The sequence below is a fragment of the Argopecten irradians genome, chromosome 16 (genome assembly GCF_041381155.1).
Source record: "Argopecten irradians isolate NY chromosome 16, Ai_NY, whole genome shotgun sequence".
Taxonomy (NCBI): domain Eukaryota; kingdom Metazoa; phylum Mollusca; class Bivalvia; order Pectinida; family Pectinidae; genus Argopecten; species Argopecten irradians.
The window spans coordinates 7,097,639-7,123,251 of NC_091149.1; the positions used below are offsets into that span (position 1 = coordinate 7,097,639).

Here is a 25,613-nt window from a genome sequence, read left to right on the forward strand (position 1 = left end):
ATTATATTGTCTCTGCATCTTTGATATACATCTTCTGTCCAAGAAAGTACAAAACTCACTGCACGAAGGGCGTTAGAATTGTACCTGCTGCCCCTATTGCATGATCGTAAAAGGCGACTAAATTTAGGATCTTATCTTTTCTCTTGTTCCTAACTGACTTTATCTTTCCTAATGCCTCCCTTGGCACCGCCTCACTTTTGGCCTTGAGTTGAGCGTTCGCCCCTGTGAGGAAGGCTCTGGGTTCTGTCCCCTGGCCGAGACACACCAAAGTCTATAAAAGTGGTAGTTTCTGCTCCTGCTTAGCGCTCAGCATACATGGAGTGGGACGACTGGTTCGCCCGTTGTCAGTATAATGTGACCGGGTGGGGTGTGTTGCTTGGTGTCTTTGGCGGCATGCTTCAGTGATATAGCACTATAAAAAGGGCAACAGTTCCACTATACAAGAAGACACAACATGAATATACCGCAGTCTCCCAAAACACGCACCTCGCACAACATACACGCAACACACCGCATACATGGGAGGCCGTCCTTACATGACCAGAGCTGTTAATAGGACGTTAATTAATCAAACAAACAAACCAAGAAAGTACAAAACTCGCTGCACGAAACAAGCAGCTGCCCTCTCCTCTGATATTGTGTTTATCTAATGGCTTTCCTGCTGAATTCTGGTCATTTAAATAATTTGAGCGCTTGAGAAACTTACATTGTTACATATTTTAGGGAGGGCTGAACCTGGGAGTGGTTTGAAAGCACATTTTGCTATTGTGATGTAGTCTTGGTTTGCTCTCTTGTTTGTTTTAGAGTCCGAGGTGCACTCCTTGTTGTCTTTAATGTGCATTTTGGAGTACTGGTCTTAGTCTGGCAATGTGATGTCTGTATAGCAGGTGTGTACAGCTTGAGGTGGGAGATGTTTGATAGTCGCTTTTTTTGAGCTTTATGTAATCTAACCCATCCACTAAACTTTCAATGACTGTATGATTCTAAACCACTTTTGTGCAAGCTTGCATCCAAACCTCCTAATCTTGTTTTTATTTTTCAAAAGAACACTATACAATAAGACACAACACGAATATACCACAGTCTCCCAAAACACGCAACTCATCGCATACATGGGAGGCCGTCCTTACATGACCTTGGCGTGTTTATAGGACGTCAATTTAATAAAAAAAAACAAGCAAACAACCCATCATCTCATGGAAGACCAATCCGTTGGTGCAAATAATCAAACATAGTACCAACACGTTTATCATGTTCAAACGGATAACAAAAACCTATCTATTTGATAAAACCTTGAGCTCGTAAAACGCAGTGATGGAACTTCCGACATTAACGTTTCCGATACACACGAAAACATTCTGGTAAATTCAGTGTTCACTCTAGGCGCAATTATGCGATATGATTGCTATATGTTCATGAAAATCGCAATGGAATCCATTGAATCTCATTCTCGAGTTTAAACCAGAAAAAGAAGGAACAAAGACACTTCAAATCGATTCCCACAAAACTATAATTGTCGCTTCTTTTCATGTTTGTAGATGCGTATGAAATATTTCAATGGTCATTGAAACATCATATAGTCATGACTGATTTTGTTTGATTTATTTATTAACGCCCTACCTGCAGGGCCACATATAGTCATGACGTTCTTTTATTTGAAATCATTGTGGTATAAGGGAGGCTAAGGTTTAAGGAGCTATTACCACAGCGAACAGTTTAGCTGAAAATATTACCACCTAGCGAAGTTTTAAGACTAAGTAAAAGATGGGAATGACACTACGCAAAAAGATCACATAGCGGACAGTTGGATGGCTGAATAAACAGGGGAACCTGCCCTACGTAAAAATTACCAAATAGCAAACAATTTTAGGCTGGATAAACGGGCTGAAATTCTTACGCAAAGATATCCTCGTTTCCCAGGCTAATATGAGTTTCTTGGTGTTTATAGCCTTGCATCTGATTTGTCCGGGATTACCTACTTCTTCATTTACACGGATTCTTCGTGCTTCACCACTGGCCTACGACACCGATTTAATTTTTAGTTACGACAACATCACAAAGCATGCAGACTGAGCAAAGCATTGTGAGGTCGACTGCCTGTCCTTCAATTATAATTTCGACACTGAAGAATGCAGGACATTTTCAAAGAGGTTTTGTTGGAATAATACAGCAGATATAGTTCCTACCGACACGCACTTTGTCAAGGGCCAAATGAAACCAAGTAAGTCTATATTGAAAAGTTCATAATAAAAGAACAAACAAGGAATATGTTCTAACATCTAACACACAAGGAATTTGTTCTATTTGTCTATGGTGTGTGTCGAAATATATGGTTCAGCGTTGACGAAAACTATCCCAGATAGATGTCAATGAGAAATCCATGGCAACGAAAACAAGAGGCTCATGGGCCTTAACGGTCACCTGATATTTGATACCAATTAGTTATGTAATTAACGAGCCAGTTGATGTCTTCTGTTCACGAAATAGGGACATACATCTAATAGGTCTACATTAAGCTAAATAAGTTAGAGCCTACTCAAGATTATTTTCAAACTTGGTTTTTAGATATTTCCAGTGTTAGTCTATATGCAAAGTTTCTTTAAGGTCGGATCATATTTACTCAAGTAATCATGTTCACAAGATTCAATAACTATAATTGTAAAAGGCAATAACTCAGTAAGTTAAAATTGAATCAAGACGATTTTCTATATCGTTCGAGATCTTTCCAATGTTGGTCTACATGCAAAGTTCCATTAAGATCAGTGCATATTTACTCAAGTTATCGCGTTCACAAGGAAATGTTAATGGACGTCGCACGACGGACAAAAGACTATCACAATAGGCCACCATGACCTACGGTCACGTGACCTAAAATCAGTAGTATTAATGCTTTGATATTCTTATACAAGTTAATGTCATAAATAGAATCAAAATCGTTTTGAAATTAAAATTATTTATTGTTAGAAATTATTTTAACTGTTGTCCTTACATACACACGTACTTCTCACCAAACAAACAATAAATACCATTTCTTTGTTGTAGTGCCAGGGAATCTAGCTGATTGCAGCGAGCTGGATCCCGATTTGGTCTGTTCGGGTGTCTATCGAATTACACCAATTCCAGGATCCAGCTTTAAGGTGTATTGTGACATGGATACGGCTGACGGACCTTGGACGGTAATTAACACATTACTAAGCTATACAATAAAACCTCTCTTACACAAATTACAGGGAAACACGTTTAATAGTACGATTGTAGCAGGTTTAAATTGTTAATAGTTTAAATTGTTAATAGTGATGCGGTCGCCTTCAAGCTTCTCGCTAGCTCAGTCGGTAGAGCGGCGGACCAGTAAGCCCGCGGTCAGGGGTTCGAGCCTGGCAGGCGGCACACTACTGTAGTCCTGTTACACGATGAATACGGGGTATTGGAGCCATCATGAGATGGCATCGACAGTCAAACACTATAATATTAAATCATGGTACATCATGTATGTCAATAACATATATTTCCATTCTACTTTCAGTTTCCCGTTTGATCTATGTTAAACCAGATGGGCAATATCTGGCTATGAACTCCAATCTGGTCAAGCGTAGGAATATCTAACGTTTCCGCCGCGTCACTGACAATGTATTCAATATATACTTACGCCTATACATAACGGTCAAATAATTTCAAAAGTGGTTTTAAAGTTGTGTAGTCTATGAAATCTAATAGTATTATCGTGTTGACAAAATCACTTGTATTAAAAAAACGTCATCGTATAATTTTCATTTGTTCGCTTGTTTCAAACCGTTTTTTTTGTTGAACTATATTCAGAAGTTGATGTTATTGCTGTTCCGTCTATTGAACTTGGTGACGTCAACACTAGCGCAAGCGGGAAATTTAAAGGATATACGTGTGTAGTTTTGAATTCGAATGATCGTAATGGAAATATAAATAATAAACTGTTACCAGATTGGACATACAGTTGCTTGATATGAAACCCATCCGTCCGAAAGATAAATATTCATAACGGGCGCCATTCTATTTATCTTCCCTCCGGATGGGCTTCATATCAACTGTATGTCCAATCTGGTAACAGTTTATTGCTTAATTGAGTTTCAGTGTAGTGATTTTCAGCCGCTATGTAACAATATAAATGGATAAAATGCACCTATAAAAATGTGGAAGATAAAAATATTAGGATCCAAACTCTTATTTATATAGATGTTTCAAAATGTTTGAAGGAAAGTGTATATATATTGATGTTGAAGGAATAAGGAGTATTCGACAAATAGTGATGTGAAGATGTAAAGTAAATTTATAAAACACTACATAAATAATTAAACGGTCATGGGCATTTTAGACTTTTCGGTCTTTTTAAGGATTAACTTGAATAGATTTATTATGTTATGGAGATATAATAAATAATCTGAGTGATGAGAGTACACTCAGATTTTTGTATTATATCTCCATAACATAAAAATCTATTTAAATTAATCTTTATAATTCAATTTACAAAAGATAATCTCTTCAATATTCAAAATTCATTTTGGGACTCTTTTGTCTATGAAATTATTACGCCGTCATCTCAGCCAATCAGAAGCAACGTTACAAACGGCGACGCTATTTTTTCTTTTATGGGCTGATAAAGTAAATGTTTAAGCCAATGAAAATGCTAGTAACAAGCAAAATTGAATTATATTCTGATAGAAATTAGGTCTCGATGAAATGTATATTCATGTTTATAAGTCTGTGTTGTCTTTTTAAGGTAATACAGAACAGACAGAATGGGGATGAAGAATTCTACAGGCCTTGGGACGACTATAAACACGGCTTTGGTGATCTACTCGGCAACTTCTGGGCTGGTAAGTAAGCCGAGACTATCAAAGAATGCATTTCAAAATAAATGAAACATGCAATTATGCTTTTCACACACTTAAATTATGCATGGGAGCCCGTCCTTAAATGGCCCTGGTAAAAAGGAGGACGCAAATGTAATGAACCAAACTAAACATGACTCCTATGTTTTCTAAAACTGGCAGCATCGTTCATTTGGATCATTTGTTGTATCTTCATTAGGTAACGAGGTGATTCACTCCGGATTGAGTTGGTGTCTTGGTTAGGTGATGCCAGATATGCACAATACTCGACATTTAAAGTTGCAAGCGAGGCAGATCAATATAGGCTAGATATAAATGGAGATTTCAGGAGACGTGAGAGGTACGTTCATCCAATCTGATTAAAATACAGATCCTTATTATCGCTACGTTTGATATGAGGATCTGACTACATCCAATTAAGGGTCACGTCGGGATGACTTTTGGAAATGACCAATCAAATTGGCACTGCTAGCATCTTGACTGGGTTCGAACTAGTCCGAATTATTTTCGTGTACGTAGTCATCTCGCCCAAAGTGCACAACAATGCTAAATGTGTATGCTTACTGGGACGAAATGACAGTAACAATTGACGTATAACTGTGTAGAAAATGTATTTGATCTGGAGTACACGTAAGGAAAGCTCATCCGAACGTGACCCCATATCGGATATTATCAGATCCTATATTGAATGGAGTGGTTATAAGGATAGATCTGTATTTCAATCAGATTGACGTTCATCTATCTGAAGTGTGATTATTACCTGAAAAAATCATTTGTTTAAAACACTGATCGTTATGCAAAGGTCTCTAGACTAGGATCTCTCATATGATGTCAAACCATCAATGAAAAATGAAAAAAAACCGTTCTGCCTCAATGCGATTAAATTTAAGGTTTGATTGAAAATAATACTGACACGAAAATAGTTTAATACGGTACATGTAAAGTAAGACGTTTGAATCGCAAAATAAAATTGTCGTGAAAATATCATTTTACATTAAAATGCGAAATCAGTTAGTCGTGAAAAAGTTTTTCGGCATTAAATATGAAATTAAGTCGTCGTTGAAAAGTATTTCGACGTGAATTAATGTGCTGTGGTGAAAGCCTTCTGTATGAAAACGCAAAAATAATAATATAGTGTGTTGTTTTCCTTTCTTTGACAGTTGATCATATGGTATACCACAACGGGATGCAGTTCTCCACGTACGACAATGATAACGATGTTGTCGGTTACCTAAACTGTGCCTCTCTGCAGCAGGGTGGTTGGTGGCACAAAGGGTGCTTAGAGGTAAATCTGAACGGCAGAGTCTATGTGAACGGAAGTGGTAACGGACAGTCGGTGATTTGGAGCGACTTCTACCAGAACGTCCACCGTACTCACATGATGAAGACAAAGATGCTTGTCAAACCATCTTTGTGATTTGAGGATCTATCTGAGGTTTCAGTCCCGTTGAAGTCTCATTTTGACCTAAATCAAAGAAGTTAAGAGATTTTCAAATAAAACCTAGCAAGTTGAGTGTTCCTAATTTTGTCAAAAAATTACATTTCTATTAAAAAAAAATAAGAGCAACGTTTTCCCTATTGATATGCAAAATATTTCTAAAAGTTTAACAAAAGAAAGTTTTCTATAAAGTGTGAAATCTAGTGAAAGTGTCTTAAAATATTGCATTTTGTAGCTAAAAATTAAGTGGTAGGGGTAGCATATGTCGTTATTCTGAGAGAAAAATTGGGTCTTATTAATCATAACTTATATCTTTAAGACGACCACTGGAAAATAAATTTTAGCAACATCAATTCATATCAAACACCTCATTAGGAAATTAATCTCTGGTGTAGATTGTCAAAACGGCAAAATTCCATAAAAATCCAATATTCTGTCAATTACGTAACTTTGAGTGACAAAAAAACGAGCATACAAACATGTTTTTATTAGTGTGAACGTCCTCAAACTATTATTTTCCTTGTCGGGTGGTCAGTCGGTGTACATCCGCTATGCGCAGATTTCAACTGCGCACGCGATACCGGAAGTCAGTGTCATATACCGTTTAATAGATTTCGCCATGATTTGATGACGCTAACCTTTCAAACACATATACTGAGATATACTTGTCAGTAATAATCTACTATAAATTAACAACAGTGACATTACACAGTGCTTAACGCAATTGTTTTGTGTAAACTTCAAACGGCGTAACATAAAAACTCTTGTATTGGTCACGATATTCTAAGCATCAGATCGACTTCAGAAACTCTCGGAACAATACAATGCAAATCAGGTTTATATAGTCAATAAAAAAGTGACGAAACAAGTAACTTAATTCCGGCAACATATTTAATTTATTTCACAACATCCTAGGTCCTAGGTGTACGTTGCACTATCGCCTATTATAATTACTTAACCCTGTAACCACAGACCACATTTGCTGCAGTTTTAATAAATATTTCTAAAATTACACAGCCGTGGGTATGAGAAACAGAATATTAAAAAAAAACATTATAAAATATCAGTCTGAGTGTCTGAGCTCTAGATCTAATGTACTCAAGAAAGGCGTTCAAGCATGATACAGGTACATGTAAGCCACAACGTGCACAGAGACTGGACATTGCTCTAGCGGACGACTATTTTGAACAGCGAAACAAGTCTATCGTATCAATATCAATATGATAATAAACACACTTCTATCGCGATCAAAACACGGGATTTCCACCTATGTGATGATAAAGTAATGTTAGCGAACAGACGATTGCTTGAACGAACGAACGATCTCACTCAATATTAATCAGAAAGCGTTTCTTACGAAAGTAGTCTGGTTCAACCGAAAAACAGATTTAGGGGAATCCCCCTTTGGGCAGAAGATTTCATAGAGAGGTGAATATTCAGGGTACACCAGTTAATGGTTTATGTGTGGGTCGGACAATACATGTAGATGTAAAATTTGTAAAGAACTTGGTAACTTCATTTAACCTGAATAGTAGCAAACGTTAACACGGTCCTCAATGGGAATTTATTTGGTTCTGTGATCTCAAAACGGCCGGGTAGTTTCTCAAAATAGCACCGGTTGTGTTTGAACATCCGGTGTCACAGGTGACGGCTCTGCCACACACATAAAAGGTTTTTAAACCTGTCAGTTATTGGGTTTGTGCATTACTTTTGTTGTTTGTTTGTTCAAATGTACGTCCTATTAACAGCTAGGGTCACGTAAGGACGGCCTCCCATGTAGTAGTTACACATGTACGTGTATTTACGCAAACACGTGTACATTGTTCATATATACGTTATATGAAGTGTGATAGAACGGGTTTCTATCATTGTTGCATTTATTTCTACAGTATGTATATTTGTTATTGCCTCTTCTAAGTCTTCACTTCAGTGATCTGTTTATGTATCTTTGACCCAAATTCAGGGGAACACCGTGTCTTATCTAGGGTTGTGTTGCTGTTTAGCAGTCACATTCATCAACCTAGCTGTCCTCATGATCACCCCGATGATGACCGCTGGCCGGAGTACAGTGTGGTACACGTGGGAGGTGTTTATCAGTCAGTTGAGCCTTGTCTGTTTTAAACGGAAGTTATATTTATTGTGTAGGTGGGTTGTTGTAGCAACGGTTTCACCTAAATATGGTGCTCTGATCCGGACATTGACCAATCAGTGGTCACTTTGGGGTATTGTACTGGGTTGATGAGTTGTTATAAAAGGGGCTGCTTCTAAGGAAGCTTTGGTCTTGACGTAGGGAATAGGTAGGGAGCAGAGCCACGTCGTGCACTGTCAACAGTGCAACACTTGCGGGGTTTCTGAGCTAGACTACAACGTGGGTCTTTACTTAGAGTGTATCTATAGCTAACGTAGGGTTTGTGTATAATTAGGGGTTTGTCAGGGGCTTAGGGCTTAAGGCCCGTTCACACAGTAGATCAAGGATGATAAACCTTGTTGCATAAAGCAAATATCATTGTGTGAACTAGCTTATTCCTCTGTAGCATAATCCTTCTGCCAGGAAGATAAAGGCCCGTTCACACAGTAGATCAAGGATGATAAACCTTGTTGCATAAAGCAAAATATCATTGTGTGAACTAGCTTATTCCTCTGTAGCATAATCCTTCTGCCAGGAAGGTATATACAGCTTGAGGTTTACAGTGTGCACATAGAAGGTTTATACATCCCAAGTTTTATAAAACTGGTTGTATGTGTCTTGTTTTACTGTGTGAACGGGCCTTTTAGGCATCCTAAGTATCCTAGTTTACACCGTTGGTTTTATATACCTCTAGAGTTAGAAACACTTGTAGGTGTTGTTGGCTCCGTAGGGTGTTAGGCTTTGTTTAGGGAACGTGGTAATCACACAGGACTTAGCTAATTAGGCCTAAAGATTGGCTATAGTTAATCTTGAATACATTGTAACTGCTTCGGCACTTATATCTCTTATTGTTATCTGTCTTAACGGGCACTATTGTGAATCTTCTATGTAATACTTAATCTACTTGTCTTTTATATAATAAATAGTTATTTGTACCTGTATTTACCTAGTTGAGTTATTGGATTAGTGTCAGTGCTTCCGCTACATCCTAGAGATCGAACCTGTTGAGATACAGGCCTGTAACCTGTGGAGGAAACGGGATCCGGAGAGGATTTGTGACGACTTTGGACTCTGTTGTATACTAAAAATACTATACGATCACGATTTGGGACTTATACATATAACGGGAGCTACAGTCGGATCGCCCCTCCGGGTCTCTTGTGGAAAACCCTCCCTATTACAGTAGCACTTAAAACATCCCGAAAAGTATTCAAAACTAAATGTAAAAATACCTTCGAAACGGCCCGTGTGTATAGAAGATTGAGCCCAGGACAGAATTTTAACCCGGCCGCTGATTGGCTGGCTAATTCTGAATTTCAAAATTAAAAATGTTTTCTGACAGGTAATTATTCCTTGATAACCATGATATGAAATTGGAAATTCAGATTGAGATTAAGGTTCAAAATATCAATTTTGACAATGAATAGGTAAAAACATTAGAATTTCAGGTTTTCTTATGAAGATCATGGACCAATGGGGAATAACTCGTGGGAATAACTCGTACAATTAGAGTTTTAGTATTAGATACGGATTACCTCCCTTTGGCCACAGGCCACATCATGAAATCTCAACTACATACGATACATAACACCCAACGCACAAAATAAAATCGCTGAAAGGACAATTGATGTTCTATACCTCCACCATTTTGAATCATATGACATTGAAATTGGTCAATATATGTGTCTGAGAGCGTGCCCTTTCACATTCGATTCAAAACCTTTCTCTTGGAAATTTCATAAATTACGGTAAAATTTACGTTAAAAAGTGAACGAAATGCCATATTCAAAGGACTATATTTCCGCCATTTTCAAATTCATGACTTTGAAATTAAAACTCTGTACAGAGAATGTGCCAATGTCTATGTTTACAAACAATCAACACCTTACAATAAATGATAAAGGTGCTACAAGCTGAGAAATTACGGGGAAAAAATAAGGAAATGACACAAATTGCCATATTTGGAGAGCTATATTTCCGCCATTTTTCTATATAACCCCTTGCAACTCATAAGTTTTCATAACAAAAGTTCATACAACACAGGTACGATAAATCAAGACTGTACATACAGGTTTAAAGGCGCTGAAACGTCTCGCGCAGGGACAAATATAAACTAAAATTTCGATTTTTGATGTCCTATATCTTCGGCATTTTGAATCATATGACCTTGAAATTGGTCATTTTATGTGTCTTAGAGCATGCTCTTTCACATCTTATTCAAAACAATTTTCTTTGAAAATTCATAAATAACGGTAAAATTTACTTTAAAAAAATGAACGAAACGCCATATTTCCTACATTTCCGCCATTTTCAGTGCTTTGTCTTTGAAATTGAAACCCGATACAGATAATATGTTAAAGTCTACATTTACAAAAAATCAACACCCTACATTAAATTATGAAGGCGCTACGAGCACACAAATTACGTTGAAAAATAAGGAAATGGAACAAATTGCCATCTTTGGAGAGCTATATTTCCGCCATTTTTCTATATAACCCCTTTAAAACGCATAACTTTTGAAGACAATTTTGTTTGTTTGTTTGATTTATTAACGTCCTATTAACAGCTATGGTCATGTAAGGACGGCCTCCCATGTATGCGGTGTGTTGCGTGTATGTTGTGCGAGGTGAGAGTGTACTGGGAGACTGCGGTATGTTCGTGTTGTGTCTTCTTGTATAGTGGAACTTTTGCCCTTTTTATAGTGCTACATCACTGAAGCATGCCGCCGAAGACACCAAGCAACACACCCCACCCGGTCACATTATACTGACAATGGGCGAACCAGTCGTCCCACTCCCTGTATGCTGAACGCTAAGCAGGAGCAGAAACTACCACTTTTATAGACTTTGGTGTGTCTCGGCCAGGGGACAGAACCCAGAGCCTTCCTCACAGGGGCGAACGCTCAACTCAAGGCCAAAAGTGAGGCGGTGCCAAGGGAGGCATTAGGAAAGATAAAGTCAGTTAGGAAGAAGAGAAAAGATAAGATCCTAAATTTAGTCGCCTTTTACGATCATGCAATAGGGGCAGCAGGTACAATTCTAACGCCCTACCTGCAGGGCCGTTTTGAAGACAAAAGTTCATACAACAGAGGTATGAAAAATCAACACCGTACATACAGGTATTAAGGCGATGAAACGTCTCGGGCAGGGACAAATATAAACTAAAATTTCGATTTTTGATGTCCTATATCTCCGCCATTTTTGATCATATGACCTTGAATTTGGTCATTTTATGTGCCTGAGAACATGCTCTTTCATATGCGCCCTTCGAAACATTTCTATGGTAAAGTTCATTTTTGACCTTTGTTTGACCTCATTTGACCCCCTAGTGAACTCGTGACCTTGACATAATTTCTGATAACATGTAATGAGAAAAAAACGTGAATTATCGTGATCTACATGGAGAATGAAACATACATGTTGTGTAGCGTACTGTTATGAAATTATGAGCGTTTAAAGTTCGTTCGAAAAAAAACAGTTTATTACGTCTGTGACCTTGACCTTGAACGTTATCCTCAAAAATCGAGAGTACATTTCAAGAACTCATGTACGTACATAACGTCTCCAAATTTCAGCGCTCTACACCTCTTATTTATTACGAAGAAGTCGTTTAAAGATTTAAAGCTTTTTGAACCCTGTGACCTTGAATGAATGTCAAGGTCAATAAAACAGCATAAGTTCTGTAGACATTCGTCCATGCTATGTCTATACAAAAATTCAAGCATGTGTGTTAAGTATTAAAGGCGCTGAAACCTTAAACATTTTTGGCGGGAAAACGCCAAAATAGCCCTTTTTCAAAGGCCTATATCTCCGCCATTTTGGATTACATGACCTTAAAACTTGTCATTATATATTTCTGAGGGCATGCCCTTTCATATCCAACTTTCAAAACTTTTCTGTGTTGAATTTCGTTTTTGACCTTTGTTTGACCCCGTAGCGAACTCTTGACCTTGACATAATCTCTGATAACATGGCATGGGAAAAGCACGCGCAATGTCAAGATCTATCTGAATAACAAAACGTGAACGATGTACAGCTTATAGTTATGAAGTTATGAGCGCTTAAACTTCGTTCCAAAAAAATGTTTTTTACGTCTTTGACCTTGACCTTGAACATTTTTGTAAAAAATCGAACGTACATTTCAAGATCTTACGTACATTCATACATTTGTGGAAATAAGAAAAAAAAAAGAAAAATAAGAATAATAATAAGAAGAAAAAACAGAACAATAACAATAGGGATTTCCATCCTCAATGGAAATCCCTAATAAACACACTTTTATGTAACAAAGAATAAAGTGTAATACAGGAAAATTTGACTTCTCAGAGGTGTACATCCTTAAAGAATTTGTGCAGCCATTTTTTTTTTTTTTTTGATGATATGTCAGGAAATTGCTTTAAATGAATGAAACATCAAGTCCCACCCAACGAATCGCCCTGCTTTTAGCGCTATCGGTTGGTTTTGGTCGTGATTTACTGGTAGTTTTGACTACGGCTCAGAGATAATGAGCTAGGCGGTAACGTGGTCTTGTGATGTCACAAAAGTACAGTAGTCCGCGGCTTCACAGGGTGCTTACCCTTTACTATACATGTATACAGCATATATACGTAAACGTCAGATCTACAATACGAGTTTTTCGAGTAAATGGTTATTCTAGCTTTATGATATAGATATTTTCAGTTTCAAAACATTCCATCTACACCATTTCAAATATTAAAACAAGCATTTATCGAACTTTAGATTAGATAATCAGTCCAATTTGATAGCGATATCAAAATGATATTCGGCTCGGCTCTGGTCTCCATGAAAGCTGGGTCAACGTCCCGAGACTGGGTGCCCTGCTCTCATGCGGATGCACACCACTTTTGGGGGTGTGATGTGCGTCCGCGTGATATCAGTGTAGCTGAAGGCTTTCACAGTAGCTCCAATTTGAGCCAACCTGTTTGCCGTAGGTTGCATCTCAACGTTACAATGTCACTGTCTACATCCCTAATCCATTGAGGTGCCGTAACTGCCAGAGGTACGGCCATCATGAGAGCAATTGTAGACGGAAAATGGTATGTCATTACTGTGGCCGTGAAGGTCACGACGAAAAAGACGAATGTGACATTGTCAACCGTCATTGCGTCAATTGCGGGGGTGACCATGCTGCGTCTGCTCGCACCTGTCCTGCCTGGACTCGGGAGAGGGAGATATTACGGGTCAAATATACCCGAGGTGTCTCCTTCCCTGAAGCTAGGAGGTTAGTCGAGTGTTCAGACCTGAATGTGGCAACCTATGCCCAGATCACCCGCGCAAAGACGCCTGTTGACAGTGTCACCGTCAAACATGCGTCGGTCCAGGCCTTGGTTGACAAGCCTAACTGGGACAATGATGTCCCAGATATGGCTGATGCTAAGGCCTGCAAAGTAATCATGGGGGACCTGAACAGGTTCAAGTCAGGTCCATCTAAACCACAACAAAAACCACAATAAAAACACCTGCTGGGCCACATGGAGCTAAAACGCCAATCCCACCGGCGTCTCCAGGACTTACACAACACCAAATTCAAACACAGAACATTAGAAAACAAGTTACTGCCGCTCGTCATAGACGTGCTTTATCTTCACCGTCTATTGACGTTAAAAAAAACTCCCTAATAACGCCAAGCGACCAGCTAATACACCACCGCAGGAGCAACGCCAGACCAAAACCACCAAGGTAAAGCTGGCGAGGTTCACTGCACTAAACAACAAACCCAGTAAGGGATCAGATGACCCTATCCTTGGACGGAACATCTATGATGTTCTATCGGACGACAGCGAGTTTGGTGACAACACATTTATCGCCACCAAACAACCTACTTCAAGTAGTCCTGTCGGTCCGACAAACTATCCTCAGGGACCAACATAGAGACAAACACTATCATACAATGGAACATACGCGGATTTAAAGCGAACATAGAAGAATTAAAACATCTTATACAAACAAAAAAAACATCCATATTCTGCCTTCAAGAAATAATGCTGAAAGACACCATCAATCTCAGACAATTTACACTATACACAAAAACTCCAACAACAGGTGGCCGCGCATCAGGTGGTGTGGCGGTGGCGGTGCATAAAAACGTCCCTCACAGACACATTCAGCTAAATACCACCTTACAAGCTGTTGCTATAAGCGCAACTCTTCACCGTAAAATAACAGTCTGTTCTATATATTTACCTCCAAATACTCCATTTAGTTGTGATGAACTGAGTAACATCGTATCACAACTACCAGTGCCATATATTATCATGGGTGACTTTAACGGTCATAACAGCATCTGGGGCTCCCCAGGCACTGACAATAGAGGTAGACGTATCGAAGAGTTTATTAATAAAAACAGCTTATGTCTTTATAACACCAATGCCCCAACATATTTACACCCTGCCTCTGGCTCGCTTACCCACATTGATCTATCGTTGTGCCATCCATCAATTCTTCTGGATTATGATTGGATGGTCAACGATGATCTTTGTGGGAGCGATCACTTTCCAATTATACTAAAGAACATAGGGTCACCAAAACTTGAGGAGCCTACTCCTCGTTGGAATCTACATAAGGCGGACTGGGTTCAATTTAAAACCTTGTGCGCAGAGGAGCTCATCGAGGATAAATTTTTGAACCTTGATGACCCCATTAAAATTTTCACAGAAGCGCTCACTTCTATCGCTACGAAAACCATACCAAAATCCGTGCCAAAACCTACAAAGTTTCTTCTCTCAAATGATTCATTTATCAATAGATCTGGTAGAAATTCAGCTCTGAGGCGGTACTTGGCTTCGCCAACCGTCTCAAACTATAACAATTTTAAAATTTGGAGAGCAAAAGCTCGAAGGTCTATCAAATCCGACCGACAAGAAAAGTACTTGGAAAGAGTACGTCTCAAAAATTAACTCCAATACATCTTCGAAGAAAGTTTGGGAAATGATTGGTAAAATCAGCGGGAAAAGAAAAGCAACACCATCATCCCACCTTATTAACAAAAATAAAGTATTTTCTTCAAAATCCGAAATAGCTGACGCCTTTGCCAAAAATTTTGCTAACAATTCATCCGTCAAAAATCATTCAAAAAAAAATTCAAAAATTTAAAAAGGAAAAGGAAAAGAGACGTCTTAATTTTAAATCCTCCAATAGTGAAAGTTACAATAGGCCTTTCGAGATACCAGAATTGCTCGAGTCCCTTGAGAAATCAAAGGACTCGGCAGCTGGACCAGACGAAATTTCCATACATGTTTTTAAAACAATTACCAGACTCTTCACTAAAATGTCTTTTAACTATATTTAACCAAGTTTACTCTTCTGGCAAAATTCCCGAGTCTTGGAAGGAATCTACTATTATACCCCTTCCGAAGCCCGGGAAAGATGCTACTGATGCCAATAACTATCGTCCTATTTCATTGACGAGTTGTATTTGTAAAATTCTAGAACGTATGATAAATACTAGATTAGTTTGGTTCCTGGAATCAAACAATATTTTAAGTCCTTTGCAAAGCGGCTTTAGAAACCGCAGGGGAACGGTAGATCACTTAGTTAGACTAGACACATTTATACGAGAAGCATTTGCCAAGAAAGAACATCTTGTGGCCGTATTCTTTGATCTTGAAAAGGCATACGACACAACTTGGCAATATGGAATCATGAACGATCTCCATGATATCGGTATACGTGGTAATTTGCCAAAATTTATTTCAAATTTCATATCTGACATGCATTTCAAAGTTCGAACGGGTTCAACTTATTCAGAAACAGAAACACAGGAGATGGGCGTCCCCCAGGGTGGTTTCCTGTCCGTCACACTTTTTGGATTAAAAATTAATAGCATAACTAAATGTCTTGGCCAATCTTCGGAAGGGTCTCTATTTGTGGATGATTTTTTGATCTGTTACAGATCAAAGAACATGCACACTATAGAACGACAACTTCAACAATGTTTAGGCAAATTACAAAAATTGGGCTGACGAAAATGGCTTTAGATTTTCAAGATCAAAAACTGTCTGCATGCATTTCTGTCAAAAACGAAAACCACAAAACGATCCAGACCTCACACTCAATGGAATTAAAATTCCAGTAGTTGAACAAACTAAATTTCTTGGATTAATATTTGATTCGAAACTGTCCTTTGTTCCACACATAAAACACCTTAAGGATAAGTGCTCGAAGGCGCTGAACATTCTACGTGTTCTGTCCCATTCTGATTGGGGTGCAGACCGTGAAATGCTTCTGCGTATCTACCGTGCACTTATTAGATCAAAACTTGACTACGGCTCGATTGTCTATGGATCGGCTCGCAGCTCCTATCTACAGATGCTTGACCCTATCCAGAATCAGGGACTGCGTCTGGCACTTGGAGCTTTTCGAACAACACCTGTGAAGAGTCTCCATGTGGAAGCTAATGAGCCATCTCTAGACGATCGACGAAAGAAATTATCCTTACAGTATGCTGCTCAACTGAAATCCAATCCCAAAAACCCCGCATTCGATCTTGTATTTAATCCACAACACCAAGACATATTCAGACAAAATCAAAAGCTCATACCAACATTTGGCATCAGAATTTCAAAGTTTTTGCAGGAACTAAATATAAATTTCGACACCATTGACGAGTACACCATATCGGATGTACCACCATGGCTCATTCAAACACCTGATATCAATTTATCTTTGCATGAGAGGGCAAAGTCCAGTGCATTACCCGAAGAACATAAATCCTCCTTTCGGGAGTGCATCAGGACTTTCCCTGATCATGTTAAGATCTACACTGACGGCTCAAAAGATGGTGATAAAGTTGCGGCAGCATGCTGTACATCTAATCACTGTTCCTCTATCCGACTTCCAGATGCTGCCTCCATCTTCTCTGCGGAAGCTTGTGCTATCGGTCTGGCTCTTGACCACATCGAAGAACACCGCATTGAAAAGGCAATCATCTGTTCAGACTCTCTTTCGGTTCTTCAGGCTTTGAAATCAAGAAACCCTAGAAATACTCTAATTCAAAATCTTTTAATCCGAACCTTTCGATTATCTTCTAAAACTCAAATTACTTATCTCTGGATTCCCAGTCATGTGGGTATAAAGGGGAATGAACAGGCTGATAAAGCAGCTAAGACTGCTCTTCGCCTAGCACAAACATATTTGAAACTACCATACACCGACATCAAACCTTCAATTCAGTCAGCCATCAAACACCATTGGCAACAAAGGTGGTCTACCGAAACAAACAATAAACTGTTTAAAATTCAACCTACACTTAATCCTAAACTGTCCAGTCGGAGAGACCGCAGAGAGGAAGTTGTTCTCTCTCGGCTCCGAACTGGACACACATATTTTACACATTCCTATCTATTGAGAGGGGAGGATCCTCCCACATGCCACGCATGTGATTCTCCTCTCACAGTGGAACATATTTTAGTGCACTGTATTGATTTTAAGCACATACGAGATAAGTACTACGATGTCTCCGACATGTACACTTTGTTTCATGCCGTGAGACATAATCGTATTTTTAATTATCTCAAAGAAATCGGTATTTTAAACAAAATATGAACGTTTTCTCATCATATCATATCATCGTATCATCTCAACATTTCATCGTTTCATCAATTTTGTGCATGAGTTTTCTCATGTGTTTTAGCCAAAACTATTTTATCCCATGCAAACCTTTTTTTTATCAAATAAACGTTTACAATCTGTGTTTTAGTCCTTACCTGCCTTTTCTTACCCTGATCTTTAATCCTGATAATAATGCATGACTTGTAGTTTGGCCCTAAATGACCTTAGTTGTCGATGGGCCGTAAAACTCAAACAAACAAACAAACAAACAAAATCGGCTCGGTCTGGACTGAGATGTAGATAGCATATATAGTGTAAATATCTGTAATAAAAAACCGTATAATGTAACACTATCTTTTTACGAGTAAAATCACAAAAATAAGCATGAATATATCTAGAATGCGTGTTTTTATTTCAAACTTCTGCCATTTCGATGCAAACACGGCATAGTTTTTGAGTAAAAATAAAATGTTGACGGTTGTCGTATTTCTTGGATATACCTTGCTTGGAGATTATGGAAGATTGCTATATGCCACGATTCCGTAATTACAGTACATCGATGATTGGAATGAATTTTAAGATTAAATATTTAGTTGAAATAGTTCTTAGAACCATTTTTGTTTCTGAATAAATCAACTTCCACTAATTGTTTTACCTATGTATGACATATATACAAATGAGTAATATATATTTCTAGGTTTGATCAGGGCTATTTTATTTCCATTTGCTTTTACATCTTCATTTTTAAAATGGAGTTGTCAATAAAAAAACCTAGAGCATAGATGTACGGGGTTTCCATAATTCAAATCACATTCCAATAAACGGATGTCCTTACCTGCTTGACAGTAAGACAATAGCAAATATCCGATAAAGTCCAGCGAATAGCAAATTGACCGCGCTCAGGTTATTACAGGTGCGTTTGCTGAATGGCGTTGTGTACAGGTAAACAACAACATGGTCCAGGTATTACATAACCATCAAACCAAAGGCATGGCTAATTATATATCTATATTGGTGTATCTACTTGTATATCGATTAGCCTGAGGAAGGCTCTGGGTTCTGTCTCCTGGCCGAGACACACCAAAGTCTATAAAAGTGGTAGTTTCTGCTCCTGCTTAGCGCTCACCATACAGGGAGTGAGACGACTGCAACAGTTTCCCCTATACAAGAAGACACTACATGAACATACCGCAGTCTCCCAAAACACACACCTCGCACGCCACACACAGCATACATGGGAGGCCTTCCTTACATGACCTTAACTGTTAATAGGACGTTAAATTAATCAAACAAACAAATATATCGATTAATAATTGAAAGCGACCACAATGTCTGACAAAGTTTGTTTGTTTTGCTTAATATTTCAATATTTTGATCTTTTATAATATCAAAAATGTATACTTTCTACCACATGTTCAAACGTATTACGGTATCGTAATAAATGTATCTCAATTAATTCGGTTAGCAACACACAACACAATGGTTTTTAATGATCAATCATCGGTGTGTACGTACGTCAATCGTTTTGATTAATCAAGGATTTATTTAATTGTTACGTAAAATTTCATTTTACAGTCACAAACTTTGCAATTCACAATGTATCAAAGATACAGACGACAGGAAAATATTATCTTATTGAAACTTATTCGTTGCTGAACTCATAGACAAAAAATCCGAAACTTTCTGTGTGGATTTTCTTTCATAATTACACGAAGATACCTGCAAATTAGAGCATAAATTAGAGTATTTGAAACATCGAATTTCACACTTTTAGTTATTTACATTCGAGCCAAAGTCATTGTTCGAATAACTTCACCCAAAAGTAATCATAAAACATAGTTGATCGGCTTTTCCCCTGACAGTTGATATAAGTGATAGCACATCAGTTATAATACAGCTATAGGCCACGGACTATTATAACGTCACTTCCGGTTTAGAGTTAGAAAACATGCATAATCGGACGGTAGGAAAATTTGACCTCGATATCGACTGCTTACAGGTTTTTCCGGTCGCGCGCGACACGGAGAGGTTTCTACACGTGCTAGTTAAGCCATTTCCAGCATAAACTGAAATTATCATTTTTGACTGCACAAATCCTAAATAATTGTTTTTTGTTGTTCACTGGGGTATGAACAGCATTTTTTGACAGATATTTAAAATGACGCGCTTACTTTATATTTAGACAGATTTTCCATGACTGTTAGTTAATAATTTGGCGCTATACGCAATGTTGGAACAGCCCTGTAACTTTATAATATAAAAGGCGATCCAAATTTCGCGGGAAATTGTTTTAGCTTCCGGGGCGCAACAAAAAAAATTCTACAATGACGTCGTTTCTTTTCTTTTATCCGATGTCTATGAGATATCGCGTTAGCGCCCCATATTGAATATATTCTTAAAGGAATTGCTCCATACAAGCATGGTTAACATAAAAGCGAAATTCAATCCCTATATTTACATTCACACGACTTTTTATTTATGTTTTATGCAATAAAATCGTCATTTGAAGGTGACATAATTATTCAATAAAAGTCGGTCATAAGTGAGAGGAGCTTACTCAATTGAACAGCGAATGATGACTCTTCACGTAAGGTAGAATTTTTCATCCGCGACGACAAAATTGTTCAATATTTTAGTGTAAAATAATATATAGCGTTATAACATAAAGTGTTTGTACTCGGCCACATGTGTGAACTCGGTGACCGTTATTGTAGTGAGGCGAAGCTGATACACGCTTATACACTGTTGTCAAAACACCGGTGTTCAAGTAGCTGAATGTGTTTGAGATTGTCGTCTGACTTGACGAGATTACATCCTTGGGAGCCATGTGATTTTATAATCTACTTTTAGATCCATCGCCATCGATAGATGGAACAACTTCACTTGTGTCCGATGGATACAATGTATTTGTGGTGACGCGTAACTGTCAACACGTGGATTATTAGCGGTGCATTTTTTATAATACACATGATTAAATTCTCAAAGAACAAAGACAAGAGGATACGTTCTAGGGACCAGTAATTGACTTTGACTCAACCGGAGTTTCGAGTCATCCGATCATAAAATATATACAAAAAGAAGGAAAAAAACGGGATTTCAAAATTAATTCGACTCAACCGCAATTTCGACTCAAGCGATTTTGAGATAACGAGTTTCGACTGTATCTTTATAACTGACCTCTGTCAGAGGGTCTCGCGCCCGCCAACCAAAAAGACTTGATCGTAGGACGAACACAGACACAGAGGTAATTTTACATTTGACATCCATTATTTGCACGTCGCCCGGTCGGGATTTCTTTCACGTTTCTTTATACCATTGTTACTTTAAAAAAAATGTTTGTATCACATATAAATATAAACACAATGCATTGTTTACATTTTTCAAAAATTCTATGAGAAACAATATACACGTAATGTTGCGTCAAAATGTAAACAAAGCAGCGATGTGTTTGTTTGCATAGAACATTCTCATACGCAAGTTCAAAGTTCAATGTTACCATGCAGTTGTGGTAATATAGACATTAGGGAGAGGGTGCGTTCTTAAATTGTCTTGTCTGTTAACAGAACGTTCATCTCATAAACCCTGAAACCAAACAAAACAAAACTATGGTATTTAACAGTAAATAAACAAAGCGAACGAAATGATAATGGTTGTTGAACTTTCGTTTACCTTAACAGATCATTACAGGCGATGACCGGAAATTAGAGACATTGTCACGTGGACCGAAAAGTAAACAAAAGCAAATCATGCGTATTAGGTAGATGTGAGAGTTGGTTAAATGTAGCAACGCGACTTCCGGTGTTTGTTTTACAAATGTGTATGTATACAAATAGAGGAAGGAAACTCTTCAAATCGTTTCTCAACAGAGTATCATAATGGACTTCGACAAATATTGTCATGCCTTTCTTATTTGGATAGATAAACAAACATATTAAACATAGGTAAATTTTGGGATCATAAATTCACTCAAGAAAATATTGCCAATTCAATAACATCGGTGCGGGTAGGCAAACAACATCTATAACCATGGTAGTATTTAACGTCAGGAAGTTTCCTCCTTCGTCACTTTAGAAATTGTAAAGTAGAAGGTTCTTGTTGATTATTTTATTTTTGTAGTCATTCTGAATATATAAATTATGTGATCTGATGTGCAACAAATATTTCGCATTTTGTTGCTGAACAGATCAACGACAGATTTTTAAATTTTGCATTTTATATAATTATATCGGATGAAACAGGTTACGAAAAATGTACTTTTGTCGTAAAATCGTCAGGAATTCTGACCAAATCGTAATGATTAAAACGTTGTTTTCCGTCCTGGGTTATCCATACCATCGTTCACGCGGACCATTCGAGTCTCGACTGCAGACATTCGCCCAGGCTTACTCTCTTCTTACACCAATATAACGTTGTAAGCCACACTAAGATAACAAACATTAAATTTTCAGTCAAAAAATACAAATCACCTTTCTTCAGGATACCGTTATGCACAAAAGGATACATTATACTTTTCATCTGCTGCCGTCTATATTTGTTTACCGTTTCAGCGCGCCCTCTACCGGTAATTCAAGCACGAACCGGACCAGAGTCTAGTTCAGGGCGGCGAGGGTCTGAGAAATATGAAACTATTATTTTATCCTAATATATATTTAAGTGACAATGAAAATGAAATAATAGCAAACCGTACGTTCCTTTTGCGGATCCGTGCCATTTGTTCTGAATTCGTACGGCACTGTCTAATGGGACGTTTGGATTTTTACAATATGGCGGCACCCATATGAAAGATACGCTGCGGATTCAAATAGTAAAACTAATCATTTTCTACGTTAAAAGCATTGTAGATATAAAAACAATAGCTTAAAAGTTATTAAAAACGGATATTTCGTTGACAAATGTAAATTCATGGAATATGCCATTTTTAAGCAACGAATCGCTTGTACTGGTTCAGTTCGGCTGGTACGGCGCATTCCATTACAGATACAGTAGATTCGTACCAGTACAACTGGTCTGAACCCGCAAATGCAACGCATGGTACATGTACGTTTTCAATTTCATATCCAGAAGGGAATTCGTTACTAGAAAAGTTAATTAGTGTAGCATGGATGCTTAAACTTCTTCCTCGTAAGTATGGTTCATATAAAATGACAAATCTATTTGCCCTTTAATTTTCATTTTCAATTTTACATTACTTGCTAATCAAGCGGACTGTAGCAAATTAGACACAGATTTATTTTGCTTTGGTGTCTACGAAATTTTCCCAGCGCCTGGAGTCAACTTCGATGTGTATTGTGACCTGGACACGGAGGGCGGACCATGGACGGTATGCTTTATATAGTTAATTTACGTTGTGTAGACACGTTCGTTCATTTCGTACTTGCTATGGGTACTTTTAGTTTTTTTATTTGACTAATAAAGTCCTATTAACAACAAGACAGGATGATTTAAGCATGCGCCTATTATTGGCCAAGGTGATTCAAGGATTTTCTCTCCTGTATTTTGTGTTTTGCTTATATAAAGTACTTGGTGCGTTTTTTGGGCGACTGTGGTACGTTCGTGTTATGGTTTCTTGTAATAGAGGAACCCTTACCTTTTTATAGTGTTATACCACTGAATCATGCTGCCGAAGGCATCAAACAAACAACCCCATCCGGTCACATTATACTGACAACTACGAATATATTACATTCGTTTTTTACACAACGTTTACAGTTATAAATTCTAGCAGACATCTTTTTCTCATATTTCTTACGACTTACATTGACCTTTTAAAGTTATATGTGCCGTAACAGGGCGATATTTTTGACATGCTATTTTTTCATCATTAATTGATCAAAAACCATAAAGTTTGATTAATAAATATGTAAAAACCATTCAAATGGCTTCAGATGACTTATAAACGTGTTATAACACAGAAATTTTGTTCTGAAAAATTGTTGTTTTATGCCTTAAATATGTTTAAATGAAAACATACCTGCAGAAGTCACTTTATAATTACTAAAACATTGTAAAAATGTGTAATGAAATTGTAGACCACAATTTAGCTTCATGGTCTCACCGTATGTACTCATTTCACTTCATTATTGATGTAAATAAATGATTTTTGGCAGTACTGCCAAAAATCATTTTCAGCTCTTATTTGTACATGTAAAATTAAAACCTATGCATTGAAAGCACTGTAATTTTCAAAAAGTTGGTAATTTTTGGTGATGAATAACATATTAAAAGCTCATCTTGATTCGTGAGTATGAAAAATACGACACATATAACTTTAAAGGTAATACAGAACAGACAGAATGGTGATGAAGAATCCTTCAGACCTTGCGACGACTACAAAAACGGCTTTGGTAACTGCTAGGCAACTTCTGGGCTGGTAGGTATTCTTGTATTTTTATACCCCCAGCAACGAAGTTAAGTGTGGGAGATACTGGAATAGGGTTGTCCGTCTGTCTGTGTGTAGACACAACTTTATCTGGCAAACTTATCCTAAACTAATTCACAGATTTTTGATAAAATTTGGTACACAGAACCCCGATATATAGGGAGTTGAATAAACTATATATGTCCTCTATTAATGGAGTTTTAATTAAATTTGTGCAGCGAGGGTATAAGCCGTCCACTCTGGCGACAGTTCTAGTTTATAGATAAGAATGAGATAAATAAAGCAGCCATGGTCTTTCTTTGTCATTGTACTTCATATTACATAATTTTTATTTTGCTTCGGGTTGATATTATTTTGCATTTTTGTGATGTTTCTATCATTTCGAAAATAACAATAACATTGTATGGACACTTCGACAAATAACACTGAAGTTGTAACCTAACCGGGGTAAGCGCTCAACTAAATGCGCAAAGTGAGGCGTACCAAGGTAGACGTTAGGGAGTCAAGTTGTGAAGAAAAGAATAGACAATATCCTTAAATCATCAATGTCATTGTTGCAAAATAGCATTGTTAATTAATTTGATTTTAATATTAATACTACTCGCGTGAAGTCTGATGATGAAGTCCACCTTTCTCAGCAAAAAATATCTAAAATAGTCCATCTCATCCTCTTCCAGGTTTCACCTAAATAAACATGTTTAATAATTCGTATTTTGTACATCAAGGTAACGAGGTTATTCACTACCTGACCCGGGATGATTCCATCCTCCGGATCGAGTTGGTGTCTTGGTTCGGCGATGAAAGATATGCCGAGTACTCTACTTTCAAGGTTTCGAGCGAGGCAGATAAATACCGACTCAATATATCTGGATTCTCTGGAGACGTCAGGGGTATGCATATCGATCTGTGGTGGAAGTATTCTTCACTGGGACCCTTGGCAGCATAAGAACAAACAATATCTATGGACATAAAGGACTTAAAACTAACCAATTTAATTAATAATATCAGTTAGTTCAACACTTCCGTTGATATGCCGGTCAGCCCTGCAAGTAGGGCGTTAGAATTGTAAATGCTGCCCCTATTGCATGATCGTAAAAGGCGATTAAATTTAGGATCTTCCTAACTGACTTTTTGTTTCCTAATGCCTCCCTTGGCACCGCCTCACTTTTGGCCTTGAGTTGAGCGTTCGCCCCTGTGAGGAAGGCTCTGGGTCCTGTCCCCTGGCCAAGACACACCA

General features: G+C 37.8%; 1 long non-coding RNA gene and 1 pseudogene across 1 annotated transcript in view; both read left to right on the forward strand.

Annotated features, from left to right (window-relative positions):
* LOC138311163 (uncharacterized) overlaps window positions 1–25,613 on the forward strand; it is a 159,113-nt gene that overhangs the window by 45,868 nt on the left and 87,632 nt on the right. The window lies entirely within an intron of this gene.
* On the forward strand, window positions 1,581–6,770 carry LOC138310684 (angiopoietin-related protein 7-like; annotated as a pseudogene).